The following is a 14,800-nucleotide window of genomic DNA, read 5'->3' as shown; positions in this document are numbered from 1 at the left end:
ATAAGGCTTGCTTTGCTTGCATTGTGAACACAAGGTAGTGAGGGGAGGAGGGAAAGGGTGGAGGGGGGAACTTGCCCCACTCACCTGGCCTGGCCACCGGGCTGCTTCTTTCTGTTCTTTCTTCTTCTGCTTTTGGTTGCATGCAAGGAAAGCAGCAAAAGTCTTTCTTTCTCTCCCCTAAACTCCACCAGAAATGAGTCTTTGGGACCCTGCAAGGCATCCTGCTCCAAGAGGCTGCACTGGCACAATAAGTCTCACAAAGACTCATTTCTGGCAGAATTTGGGGGAGAGAAAGAAAGACTTCTGCTACTTCTGCTGCTTTCCTTGCATGAAGCCAAAAGTCTCTCCCCTCCTGAGAACGAAGCTGGAGACAGTATCCTGCGATCCCAAATAAAGAATGATTGATCGGAATGAAAACAGGGTGGGGAATTTTCCTGCAGACTTGTTTGGGGATTTTCCCAGGGTCTCTAGTCTGCAGGATTTAAAATTATGAGTTTGGTGGTCCCTGAGGTCCAAAAGGCGACCCCTGACTCACAGGCAATGTAGCCGAGGAAGCCAGAGCTGCCTGAAGACATTTCTACGATCACGTGGCTGACATGACTATGTGCCAAAAGCACATGGAATTCCGTTATCTTCCCACCAAAGTGATACCTATTTATCTACTTGCATTTGCATGCTTTCAAACTGCTAGGTGGGCAGGAGCCGGGGCAAGTAACAGGAGCCCATCCTGTTGCATGGCGCTCAAACCCAGTTTTCCAGCTGTCAAGCTCAGTATCTTTAATCACTGAGCCATTGCGTCCCCTATAAATAGCTAGTAAATCAATACAAATTGCTACCAAGTAAGCCAAGGAAGAAATGACACCAATGTCTCTGTTCTTCAATGTGGTGTTTTTCTATGAAAGTGAAATAGAGAAATGATGAAATAAGCTGTTTGCCCTCCCCCAAGACTAAACTCCAGTTCACCTATGGCTAGAAGTGATTCACTGTAAAGCCATGTCAAAAGGAGGCTGGATTCACATGAAAGGCCAGAAGCAATTTGGGGTCTACGTGCAGCTTCTTAGCTGTCCCAGCTCTCATCTCTAAAGGTACTATGGTGGTCCTCAGTTAAACAGCAGTGCTGAATTAATGGTAAGTATGATTGGTCCATGAAGTTCCAGCCATCACAGTGTGTCCTGCAGTCACAATATAAAAACTTGGAAACCAACCTGGATTTCCAACCAATGTAGTATCCTATGGTCACATGACCGCGATTCGCAACCTTCTCTGCTGGCTTCCCACAAACAAAGTCAATGGGGAAGCCGGCAGAAAGTCCAAAGTCAGAAGACTCAGTCATGTAAGCTCCTCACTTAACGATTCATGATGATTCATTTAATAATAGTAACCAGGGACTGCCAGAACTGCTGTCATTAAGTGTCATGGTCACATGACATGATTTACAACTGCATCACTTAGCGATGGAAATTCCAGTCTCAATTACCATTGTTAACAAGGACTACCTGTTCAATGCCAGAAATATAGTGGGACATTTTGTTATTTATCTGCAGCTAAGATTAATGTGCTACATGTACAAAGTCAATAATTTCCTGTATCTACTAGAGGTATCTGCCCAAGTTTCTCACAATGTAAATAGCTAAGAAATGACATCATTTGTTGAATTTTCAACATTAAAAATTCCCTGAATGTTAAGTCTCATTTTTTTATTTTTATGTTCAATTGTATAGAATTCACTTGACAGTACAAAGCCAAGAAAAAGGTTTGCAAAGACGCTATAGAACTCAGTGGCATTTAGGTATGAACACATGTGCAATAGATTGCACCACTCATCTTCACCATTCTACAAAGTTTAACTTCACAGAGTAGAGAAAACAAATTCTACATACCTTTGCTCTAAATTAAATAACATGCAGGAGTCAAAATAGTTCACATTCAGGAAGGAACGAAGCCAGAGCAATAATGTTATAGAAGCAATGTAACTTGGCAATCAACAATGATTTATTCTGAATAGGCTATAATGGAGCATGTTTGTTAATATGCAACTATGCAAAACTTAGGTTTGCCCCAGAAAGCACACAACGTGTTTCCCCAAATGCCCTAAATTATTAGAAGTTTTCATCCCAGTCATCATATATCAAAAATAAAAAGAGTTTTCCTTGATGAACGATGGTACAAATTATAAAAAGTAAACCAATAAATAAAATGGATGCAAATACCTTCACTTGGAAAATAATTTGTAGAACTGTTGTGAACACGGGTCATTCAAGGTGACCATATCTTGTTTTCTTAGCTACTGGCCATGTGATAAGAGCAGTAAAAGTAAATCAAAGTACAAAGATGTGAAACTTCTATGAAAGTTTATACAGTAACAGAAATATGCCACCTCGTAGATTAATAAAAGTACAGTAAACATTCACCAGCATTTCTGATTTAACATTATATATTTATGTATTCACCATAATATTTAAGCTACTGATATCCAAAATATAATTCTGATGAGAAAATACATATTGTCAGAATCCCTTTAGATCAAGGTAATTGTATTGTAAACTGGGGTTGTAAATGGCTTAGTTGGTGGAATGAATGAATGAATGTATCAATCCGTCCATCCATACTCTGTAAGGTGCACTTTGGTTGTATGCTGGGGACAGATTTATTGTTATTTTTTAAAAGCCTCCTTACGACATCTAGACAGTGCTGTGAAAAAGTATTCATGACTATTTGGATTTTCGGAATTTTTAAATGCAACTGCCACTTTAAGTAATCAGAGCTCCATGTGAGCCCTATTGATATAGAAAGGGAGTTCGGGTAAACAAACACTATCAGAGGTTGGTGCCTACTTGCATTTGTTTCATAAACAAAGTAATTCAATGTGTGATATGTCAATGCAAAAAAGTAATCACTTCCTTAATGGCTGTACAGAATGATCTTTATTTGCAATAAGTACAGTACAATCAAATATTTCTTGTGACTGGTAATTGGTCTCTCAGTGTTCTGCAGGTATTTTGATCCATTCTTCCATAGCGAAGTACTTCAATTCAGTTTCTAGCATTAACTGCTTGTTTTAAGTCCTGCAACTTCTTGATGAAGTTTAGGACTTTGGCTTGACCATTCCATTTTTTCTTTCTTTCTCAATTTCATTGAGGACTGTATCAGTATTGTGGTTGTCCCCCGAGGGGGCGGGGGAGGAAGCTGGAGTGGTCATCGGTGACTGGGCGAGGCCTGGAGGCGTGGCCAGCTCATCGCTTGCATGGGGGGGCGCCTGTGGGGATGAGGTGAGGGATGAGGTGAGGCAGGGGGTAGAGCAGCTGCTGCCAGAAACCATTGGCCACTGTGTGCTCACCGACCTTTCTGCGTGCTCACCGACCTTTCTGCGTGCGGGGGGGGGGATGGTTTCCAGCACTAGCCAGAGCCTGCTGGCCCCTCAGCTCGTGCACTCTGCAGCTCCGGAAACTACTCCACCAGGCTGGCCATCCAAGCAGGTGTGGCAGCAGCATCAGCAGCAGGCGCGGGGGAGACACATGATGTGGACTGCTGGATGTGCATACTCTGCCCCACTGTCTGTTTTTGCTTGTGATTGAGAGCAGGTTGCCATTGGTCATCTTCTCCTTGGCCCCCTTGTGGGTCTTGCCCTTGGCCTGCATGTAGAGCATGTTCCCCTCACGCACCTGATGCACCTGGGCCCTGCTGTGGGCTGCTGCCACTCGGCAGACCCACCCAGTCCGAAGGAGGCGAACTCAGGTGTATGCTTTTTTAACAAACCCCACTAATAGCAGACAACCCATTACATTTCGTATAATCTAGATGAGAAAATTAAGTGTACATTAACTTTATCATTACAACATCCACATAGATTCTAAACAATGTATTTTTTTTAAATGAGGCACAGGTAGTCCTCCATTTATGATCATAATTGAGCTCAAAATTTCTGTTGCTAAATGGGATAGTAAAGTGAATTTTGCCCCATTTTACAATCTTTCTTGCCACAGTCGTTAAGTGAACCACTGCAGTTGTTAAGTTGTAACACGGTTGTTAAATGAATCTGGCTTCTCCATTTACTTTGTTTGCCAAAAGGCCACAAAAGGGGATTGCATGACCCAAGGACACTGCAACCTTCATAAATATGGGTCAGTTGCCAAGTATCTGAAATTTGATCACATGACCATAGGACAGCTGCAAAGGCCATAAGTATGAAAAACAGTCTTAAGACACTTTTCTTCTGAGTCATTGTAGCTTTGAACAGTCACTAAATGAACTGTTGTAAGTTGAAGACTACCTGTACTAATGCATTTAATGGATAGTTGAGATAAACAGTCACATCTCCCTTCAGCAAATCAAGCCTTCACTGTAACTCAGAACTGACTAATTCATAAAGCTGACTCAAAAATACCACAGGATAATATGGCTAGGCAGCACACTTAGGGGAAAGGCAAGATCCAAGAGCTATAATGTAAAGCAGATAGCTGGGATTTCCCTGTTTTTGCCTAGAGTGAACAGAACTGGGGCCCTTTATTTTTCAAAAATTGTACACTAGTAAGCCTATTTTAAAGCTTAGTATTGCAGTTTCATGTACCTCAAAATGGTAAGAATTCATGCCTTTCATTTTCAATCGAAATCAAATTCATATAATGTGTGCATACTATTCATCATTCTGAATACCCCCCCCCCCCAAAAAATAAAATGTTTTCTAGAAAGTACCTCTTAAGAGATTGCAAAAATAATCTGAATTTTTAAAATATGCATGAAAGTTAAATATAATTAAATTACAAATATAAATAAAATCACATTACAGTATTGTGTGCTCCTATACTGTATTTCAACCCGTCAATCATGCTCTGTGCCAGGAGGCACCATCAATTCAAGGTGAAGGACATCTCCACCCTGAGCTGAGCAGGAGATGTAGCAAAGTTCTTAATGTGATATTTGGAGGATGCGAGAGACTGGATGGGATGAAACAGTGAAATTGTATCCCCCAAAAAAACCAGTTTGGCTGTTATTCAGAAATCTCTTTAGTTCCAGGTTAATCCCACTTTTGGTCTTTAGAAAGAGCGTGGTTGGAGGATCCCTTAGACTTCAGGTTTCTGAATAACAGCAGGTAGAGACTGATGCCAGAAGCATTCCCCAACTTTGGCTGGTGTCTCAAGTGCAACTGTTTTTAAAGTGAGATACCTTGGAGGTAATCAATCACATTCTTATCACTTTACCATTGGATTCTTGCAGTGTTGTCTTCATGGAGCTGCCTTTGAAAACTGCTTGGAAGTTACAGCTGGTTCAAAATGCCTATTTGCAGCTGGCCAACAGCCATTTTAGCAGAATCACAGTTACTCTTATGGCAGGGGTGTAAAACTCGCGGTGTCACATGACGTATCGTGAATTTTTGCCCCTTCGCTAAACCGGGCGTGGGCGTGGCCAGCGTGTGACACATCCGACCCACGGGCTGCAAGTTTGATAGCCCTGCTCTAGGGGGCTTCACTAGTTACCAATAGGTTTCTAAGTACAAGTCAAAGTGTTATCTGACCTATAAAGCCCTTCATGGCTTAGAAGTACCTCTGTGTCATCTTTGGATTGTTCCAAGTATAATTTGCTTGTATATTCAATTTGGTAAGATGTACTTCTGATTCTTACCCTCCCATCTGGTTGGTGATGGTGCTGGGTAGTGGATGTTGGATGGATACACTGGCATTTTGGATAACCCCATGGGACTCCCCCTTGCAATCAGAATGGCCCTTTTCTATTGGGGAAAAAATAAAGACAGTTCTCTTGGATCAGGTTTTGGGATTACAGTTTAGGCTTATTGCTTGCTATTCATAGCTGACTAGTTGTCAACGTTGGGAAACCCTGCCTTAAAGTTAAGCTTGACTCCTGTATCTACACAGACCAGTCCAGGTAGTTTTCTTGGCAACAATGTAAAAATGGTTTTTCACCACCTTCTTTCAATGTATTTTTTCTAACTTCCCCATCTAGTCTATAGCCATGGGATCCTCTAGAAGTCAGCTAGCCAAGAATTAAACATTTTTGACCCTGTTAGTTTTACACAACATCAGCACAATCATTAGGTGCTGCTATTGTGGATGGTTACCTCCTGTTAAACCAATTACTAGTTTATATAACCTATTTCTCTTTATTAAACAACCATAATTTCGCAACAAAACCAGGGGAAATTTGTTCCTATTTTATTTCAAAATATTTTTTTGAAATGGAGAAACCTATGGCTCTCAACATTATTTGACTCAAAACTCACTCCCATTTCATTTTTGTTTAGGATGACCTAAATTTGAAGAATCATAGATTATGTTAAACCAACAGTAATCTATCTTGACCTTCCAAATATATTACAATTTCTAGCATGCCTAAGGCAACATGGCTAATAGTGAAGTCTGATGGAAGATGTAGTTCAATAATATAAGAATGCTATAATGTGGTTTTGTCAGCCTTCAAGATTTTCTCCCTTTGCTTTGCATCTTTCGGCTGTCGTAAGTAATGGGGGGAGGAGGGGGGAGTGGTTATGGGAAGTGAGCTGGAGGTGTTACAAACCAGAACTGTATAAACTGGGGGGTGGTTACATTCTTGCTTAGGTTTCTATCCTATGCTATGCGCAGCTGCAACCCTTTATCAAACTATGTCAAGGTCAATGGACAGAAGTCTCATCACCACCTGGAGATGCCCACATGATGATCAACACAACTTTTAATTGGATGAGCCAATTGAACTATTGGGGATGGGAACGTTGCCATTACTTTGTATATGTGATTTACACGCCCATTTTCTCAGATTCAGAATTCTTTTGTTGCTACCACTTGATTTCCAGTAAAAGATATCTTTTCTCTGATTAAAGGAGTCTAAGTATTTCTTTCTTGGATTTTGAATGGAGCACCAGCTGACAGGTTTATTATATACAGGTTTTGCAGCCCGCTTGAATCCAGGCACTACGATCCACAAATCATGGTTTATGGCTTTAAGTATTGAAAATAAAAGCCAAATCAAGCCTCAACATATGTGATATCAATCAGCAGCAGTACCATTCTTAATTCTCTGCGAGTTATTTTACTTGATCTTTCAACTAAATAGATAGGTGTTGGGTGGGGAAAGTTTAAAAATGATGTTGTTTAAACCTGCCACTGCCACAAGGGTTGATCCCCTTTTCCTGAATGTTATCACAACAAATGTAAGGTACAGCTTGTGAACTGTGGTCTTATTAAGCTACTCATGTAAACATGGACATAGTGCAGAAGTAGAGTTTCAATGCCCTCCACATAAACAAGAGCCAAGAAATCCCTGCTCACAAGACACTCCTGTAAATTAATTAATTGGCTGTCACAAAATGCTGATCTCTATCAATAATCACTTAAAATGTAAAGAGATTCCTTCTCTTTTTGTCATATGCAAGGGAAGCCGATGATACTAGTTACTTTTTTATTAATTCGGTTTGCACAGCTCTTCATCTGAAAAATGAAATTATGGAATGAAAAAATTACAGAACAGAAATAAAATATAGGAAAATTTAAAGCGTACATTATAAAACCCCACACGAAAGCAGCAATCACATCAAAAGAAACAACAACAAAAAAAAACAAGGTAGAAAGATGCATCTTAAACAAGAATAGATGGTTGTGAATTGAAATGGATATTGTAGGCCATGTACTCCAATTGTGGAACCACGTCTCCCAATGGTTTCTACCATCCTATCAGATCGGACAGTGTGGGCAAGCTCTGTGTCCCATCAGTGAAGCAATGTCACTTTGGATGGGGGAGCTAGGGTATGCTCCTTCTCTGTCACCTATCAGCCTCAGCACCCATCTTTTGAACAGCTTTCTGCTTCTGAGACACAGAGGACTCCAACCCTGCTGATATTTTGAAGACCATTAACACCTTGCTATTCTTCCAGGTACCGGGGCCAATGTAGTCTGATATGGGTGCAAGTGTATTGGTTGTTAAATTTCTTCCTTAGGAACCTTAAATTGCTCCTTTTTATGTTACAGATTGGGATTTTGTTTCGTTTTTATTTATTCATTGTTCAGGGAGCTTTCAGTAGATGGACAGCCACACAAATATGGCTTTATTTATTAACAAATAAATAAAATCATTTGCTCTACTAAACTATTCCCCGAAGTTGGCCATCTGGTCCTCATTTGAAACTATTCCATGAAGAAGATTCCATGACAATTCTAAGCCAATTATTTCAGCCTCTTTAGAATAATCAAAGACATTTGATTGTGGAAGTTGCCCAGTGCATGTCCCAAAGGCAGAGAGAGTTGGATTCAGTATTGCCAGTCTGACAGCTGTTTTGCAGTCTCAGGAAGAGGATTTCCTCCTGATCAATAACTTGATCATTCAGGTCAAAACATGAACCTCTTCCTCAGCCAGACCCATTAGTTGCATATTCTGTTGGGTCCTTCAGAGTCTTTCAAAGAAAATGAAAGTGAATTTCCACTTGCACTTTCACACGCTTGTGAAAGTCAGATTTGGCTTTTCCAGATTCATTTAACACATAAATAGAGGATTCCTGGCTTCCAGAGCAAAATATTCTGGTAGTAAAGGAATACCACCATTCATCCAACTACTCCCTCCACCCTGTACAGTGGGCACAGTTTCATGGCTGAATAAATATTAATTATCTGGAATAGTAGCTTCATGGGGCTGCCTTCCAAGAAACCAAGTATAATTGAAATTACTGGAGTATTCTTAACGTTTGTGTGTGCTATAAAATCCAAACAATTAAATATGTCAATTAATATCATTCCTAGGCCTCATTTCTACTCTTACATAAAAACATACTCTCCACTCCCACCAAATGGCTCATTTACAAATAATAAGTAGTATGACAAGTTCCAAGTTATTTTTTTTCTACTATGCTTCCAAATAGCTCAAGATTGTGAGCAAGAATTTCCTCCAGGTGATTAGCAGGGAATATTTTGAAAAGTGGACATGCCTTTCATTTCATGCTTCGAAATGTGAACAGGACTGTAACTAGGTAAAAACATCGGTAACAGGTAACTTTCATACACAAGGTTACATACTACAGTCTTTAGTACAGCCCCTCTTTCTATACTTTACAAATTTTACTTTCTCTAAACAAACCTCCAGCCACCATTCATCACAGTCATCATCATTGTGCAGAAAGCCAGTGGAATAGGATGATTATGGAGTACTGTACATCAAGGATACTTTGATTTAAATCTCCACCTCTCTAGAGTTTATTCTTTCTCAATTAAACCTAACCACCTGACTGCTAAGATGAAAAACTCCCATGTAAACCCTCACCAAACCAGATATAAACATTGTCCCTGCTTCTGGACCGACAACCTTTAGTAAACTAAACTGACTTCTGATTTATGAATTATTAAGGGTACAGAGAATGGATAACTAATGAAAGTAAATAAGGATAAATAATGAAAACTACAAATCCCATATCTTAAATTCAACTGTTCTTTCTGCCAAGCTATAACCCATATTTAAAATCAGCAACTAAAGGATATATCAAAATCCAGAGAATCAGACGTCCCTATCAATTCCATATCCAAAGCTAAAATCAGAAGAACAGCTTATATATTGCAATGACAATTCAGAATACAGTTAATCATTACTGCACATATATGGCTTCAGCAAGCTAACTGAAATGTGCAAACAAAACTGTTCCTGAATTAGAAATATTTGGCTGTAGTTGCATTTAAAATTTGACATTTAAACCGATCCATATTACAGAAATTGTGATAACAGAAGCTGGCACGATCTTGCACTCGCCATTTCAGACTGCAAGTATTGTTTTTAAATAAAGTCCTATGAAACCCCCACCCCCACCGCATCTCTGCATCTGGAAAAGTATTCGTGCCATTTTAACACAAGTAGGATTGTTTAAAGAAATGTATATGTTATGTTGCACACAAATCTGTGTTATTTGGCACGACAATTTTAACCCTTCATTACTGCATCCCACTGCAAGTCAGACTTTTTAGGATAACTCCTCATGAAACAATGGAAAAAAAGGAAAGAAGAAGAGAGCAAGTTGACAATAAATACTGTATTTTAGATTAGACATGATCATACCAAGGAAACAGATATGATGAAGCCATAACTTTTAAGCAAAGCAAAATGGTCAACTGTTATAAGCCATCCAATGCCACTTAAGTGAGATGGGAGGTCATACAGAATGAATGAATCAATAAAGCATCTTTAGACCCAGGAATACAGACTGCATATTCTGACTTCATTAATATTATCACACTTTTACATAGAGTCAGAGTAACTTGCACCTCTAGAAATTTGCAAACTACCAAGCACTGCAAAGGTACTTCTTGTACATAACCACTTACAACATTGTGCCAGCGCTGCAATGACAGTCTGGAGGCATTGCAGATACTGTATACAGGGCAATTTTTCAGAAACTAATGTGCCATCCTGCAACCTCAAATTTCAGATCTGGACCACTGGTCCATCAACCAAAGAGTAGACAGACATAAACTTTATAGGGTTTCATCTTCTCAGCCTGCTCTAAATTTGTTAAGATTGAACCTAGGAATTTCTGTTGCTTAGCATCTAATGGAGAGAGTGGCCTAAAGTCACGCTTCCTGCTCCAAACCTATTCCTTAATCACTTGTTATACTGGTCACCATCAACTCCAATTTGCCTATTTGGATTTTTTATTTGGGATGCAAGAAATTTAACCTGATACCTTCCACAAATATACCATGTGCTATTACGCTATATCAATGAATAGATTATTTCCAAAGAAGAAGACTATGTGTAACTTTGTTTGATGCCCAGGAAAAGTTTGAAATGTGCAGGGACTTCCCTATTATACACCATTTGGGGAATGCAAAAGTAAAACCCTGTCAGTTTACTGATAGTTCCCATGCATATTGTAAAATAAACCAATCTTTTGTGCAGGGGACTTGAATCACACTTAGCATGTAGAAATGTTCCATTAAAATCCTACCAATTTATTTTGTTGGACATGATAACATCTTATACAACTTGAAAATACAGAAAAGAGAAAGTCAAGGGTCAATGCACTGAATTTTTTAAAGCAAGTTCTCCACATAATAAAAGAAAAAAAGCAATTTGTCCATTACCTTGGGTTGTTACTACACATTTGTTGTTCAAGCACAAAATCTTAAGTATGTGCTAGTTTATTATGGTACCATGCAGAGTTTTTCTTTACCCTAGGTGGATTTGATTCATGTGTCAGATAACCTGTGGTTTACTTTGTCCTTGGCAAAAATTCACCTTGTGATACTTTTTTTCTCCTGATCTACCACTAAGAACTGTTGCAAGAATAAATGAAAAACAAATCTTAAGGAAACTATTTTGAACACCCTGAAGTAAAGCAGAATATAAATTTGATATAGGTAAATCAGAAATATTTTGATTGATTTTGGTTTCCATGTTCATTTCATGGAGTCTTTCCTATACTAGTACATATTATCTCTGGTAATATCTCCCTCAACAGCCATCATTTCTGGCACAAAGGTTTTAAAACATTAATAACTCCATTGGTCCAAGATAACTAAATGAAAATATTGTGGCTATGAATCGAAAGTCAATAGTTCAGCTGGAACTTTTGAAGTTCATTTACCTGTAAACAAATATAGTGGTGATAATTAACCTGGACAGCCTTGGGGGAAAAAGACCCATAATTTATGGTACAGTATAAAAGGAGACTTGTTTTTGGGGTATATTCACAGCAAAGACAAAGGTGAATGAATTATACAAACCAAAATTTGACTGCAACCGGATTCTGTCCTCAAATTGAAATTCTTCCTCCCTGAAAGTTACTGTTTACTTTCTAGTATGTACTCAGACAGAAAAAGAAGAAACAAAACTGAAAAAATAACTGGTATCATACAAAGAACTCTCCAGAAAGAACCTGAATCCTGATTTTCTTGATCCTAGTTTTAATACCAGGCTAGGTTCACACAAAATGATAACACGTCATATGGTTGATCTGGCTTTGGTTCATAACATGATGAACCCAGCCACTTTGTTTACATACCCTGCTTTAGGGCAGGAGTACAAAAAGGGCAATAGCCAAGCCATGTTTGTTTTCCTTTTGGGGAGGATTTTAGAGAGCATTAAGGAGCAAATGGATGCTCTAAATGTGGCAGATGCTTCTGATATTAATATTAAGCTTTAAAATTCCTACATCCCTTCCAAAAGGGGACCCACCTCTTTTTGGATGCAATTCTTAACATGGCATGCAAAGTTAAATCATCTTTCAGCTTACAGGAGTTGCACATCTATTGTTTAGGCTTGGGGAAGTTATACAGTGTGAATCCAGCCAATTATGATGTGCGCAATAAACCAAGGCTAAACAAACCATGGCTCAGCGCAATCTATGAACCACCAATGGTTCTCATATTAAAGAAGAGGAGGACATAGGCAGAAGCAGTTTTTCTTGGCCTTACTATTACCCATCTGCCAGCAGTCACTGGAACCACAGGTTGCTCCCTGGACAGTCCTTTCAGCTCTTACCTCTATCATCACAAAAACATATCTTTAAATTATCAAGATTGTTCACAGCAAGAAAACTGGATGTATTTGTATGGCTGGACTATTTCTGTATAGGTTCATAGTGTTCTCTGCCATTTACACACACATGTGCCAAAAATGGCAGGAACTGGAATTTGCAATCAACAGCTAACCTCCATTTCAAATTCCAGCTCCTGAACATTTCATTGGTGGTTGCTTTAGGTTACTTGCTTTAGGTTCACATGGTGCATAAAAGGATATATGAAGAGGTGAGCATATATTAGCCAACAATAGACGGTTAGTCTCCCATACAAATATCCTCCTGCGCAGCTACTACTCATGTTTATGAACCTTTACAGTCTGAACATGTTGTAATGCAGAGACTATATGATCTGTATGACTTCATGAATACTGTTCAAATCAATGGGGCATTTTCAGGACATTAAAACCATGAATTCTAACGTTCTGTCCAAGATACACACAGTATTCACCGAAGAATTTGGCTTCCAAAAACCCGCTTTATTTTAAAAAGTAAATTGATCAAACTTTAAACAAAGGATACTTGGTTATTTCACTTTCTCCAAAGGGGGTTTACACAGGGCCACAGGCTTTGGCAAGCAACTGAGCACACTCCACATGAGTAGACGGGACCATTCCAGCTATCCAACATGCGTCCTCCTAGCATGACATGCGGCTTTGCCTCATTCACGTTGTCTGGGTATATGCATCTTAGAAACATAACGTGTGAACCCACCGCGTGTCTTTTCCCAAGGTAGGATCAACGAATCAAACCCAAGGGGATGGCGCAGGGAGAGCCGTTGGGTTTTTCTAGTGCTGAATGGCGGGGGGAAGGAAAAGAAATATTGGATGCTCCCTTAAAGCTCCCTCCTTCTTCGCTGCTGCGCAGGCAGAGACTCGGCTACCTAGGAAGTAAAGAAGGAAGACGAAGCGAGATCCTGTCTCTTTCCTGCTCAAACAGCTGTGGCCAGCAAATGGGGAAGCCAGAGGTAAACAAACACCGCAGAGAAAAGGGGAGGGGAGCCAGCGGAGCAACAATTCTTTGCTTCCGATTCTCTTGCAAAGGCAGACCCCGCTACGGAAATTCTTTTCAGTTCCTCTCTTCCCTCCGACTTGGGTCAAAATTGTCCCGAGAGTCAACTGCCCGGTCCCGGCGAAAAAGGGAGATGGGAAAGAAAACAAACGGAGAGGACCCAAGCAGGGCGCCGGGGGGAGGACTTATTGCACGCGCCCACCGAGAGACCCCTCGCCGTTTTTCCTCCCTTTTCGGGTGCAACCCGTTCCCAAAGCCTGGCGCCCAGCTGCAGCTGCAGCAAGCACCAGCACAGCCGCCGCCACTGCAATGCACTAAAAGGTGGGTGGGGGGATGTGGAGAACGGGGGGAGAATATAGAAATTGAATCCGGCCAGGCCTCTGAGCAAGAAAGAGAGTCACTTTTTTACAACGAGCCATTTGCCAAACCAGCCGCTTCCCCAGACGCAGCGGGAAAGCAGAAAGAGGTGCAGCGCAGCCCGGCCGGGCGCTCCAGACAATGAGCCAGCAAGGGCAGCCGAAAGGCAGAGCAGGCCCCATAGCTGCTTCCTCCCCATCTCTAACCTGGGAACGGCGCGACGGCTCACTTACATGGCCTGGAAGGGTTGCAATGAAAGCCGCTGGCCGGAGCCGAGGCCTAGGCGAGCTGTTGCAGGCGCCTCCGCCTTGCTGCTGGTACCGCTGGTCTCCCAGGGAATCAGCCCATGGAGCTCTTCGCCTGCATCGGTAATGAATGGAGGCCAGAAAGGTTGCCAGCGGCCGAAGGCGCTCGGGCTCCTGTTCTCTATCCAGGCTCCCTTTGAAAGAGAGAAACGAGGCAAGCTGGGCGTTGTGGGCTTGGACCGCGTAGCTGCTGCCGTTCCCAGTTCCTCCAGCTTCCCTTCCTTTCCCTTCTTTGACTCACTCGCGCACACACTCTCTCTGTCTCTTCCCCGGAACGCCCGCGGGGTCCTACCGCCCGGCATGCTCCTCTCCTTGTTTCCATTCAATTTTTTAAAATAAATAATAACAAACGGCAGCCTCCCGCGCCAACGTACAGACTTCACAAAGCATCCTTCAGGAAGCTCTCGCCCACTTGCCTCCCGCCTCCCGGTTTACCAACGCGCCCCTTTTCTTTACTTCCTCGGTTCACCCGGTGCTGCTTTGGCGTTTGGAGGTTGCCGACCTAGGTGCGTTTACCTAGCCCTGAACTCAATGGGTCTTACTCTGGAGGAGAGACACGCAGACCCGCCTTACTGGGGTTAGGTAGGCAGTGTAGGAATAAATCGCAGATAATTCTGTGCAATATTTT

The 14,800-nt window shown here is 41.1% G+C and overlaps 1 protein-coding gene across 2 annotated transcripts in view; it reads right to left on the bottom strand.

The window, feature by feature from the left end:
- Positions 1 to 14,593, bottom strand: part of AKT1 (AKT serine/threonine kinase 1) — a 107,140-nt gene extending 92,547 nt beyond the window's left edge. The window contains exon 1 of one of the 2 annotated variants that reach the window (XM_026670115.2): positions 14,101 to 14,593. The gene's annotated coding sequence lies outside the window, so the exon portion shown is untranslated. The remainder of the gene's footprint in view (positions 1 to 14,100) is intronic. The other variant, XM_087952262.1, reaches the window with a different exon arrangement.
- Between the last annotated feature and the right edge of the window lie 207 nt (positions 14,594 to 14,800).

This window comes from Notechis scutatus, chromosome 1 (genome assembly GCF_049901735.1).
Source record: "Notechis scutatus isolate UNSWTSFEM ecotype Mainland chromosome 1, rNotScu1.2, whole genome shotgun sequence".
NCBI classification, from domain to species: domain Eukaryota; kingdom Metazoa; phylum Chordata; class Lepidosauria; order Squamata; family Elapidae; genus Notechis; species Notechis scutatus.
This window is presented reverse-complemented; position numbering and strand designations above follow the sequence as displayed.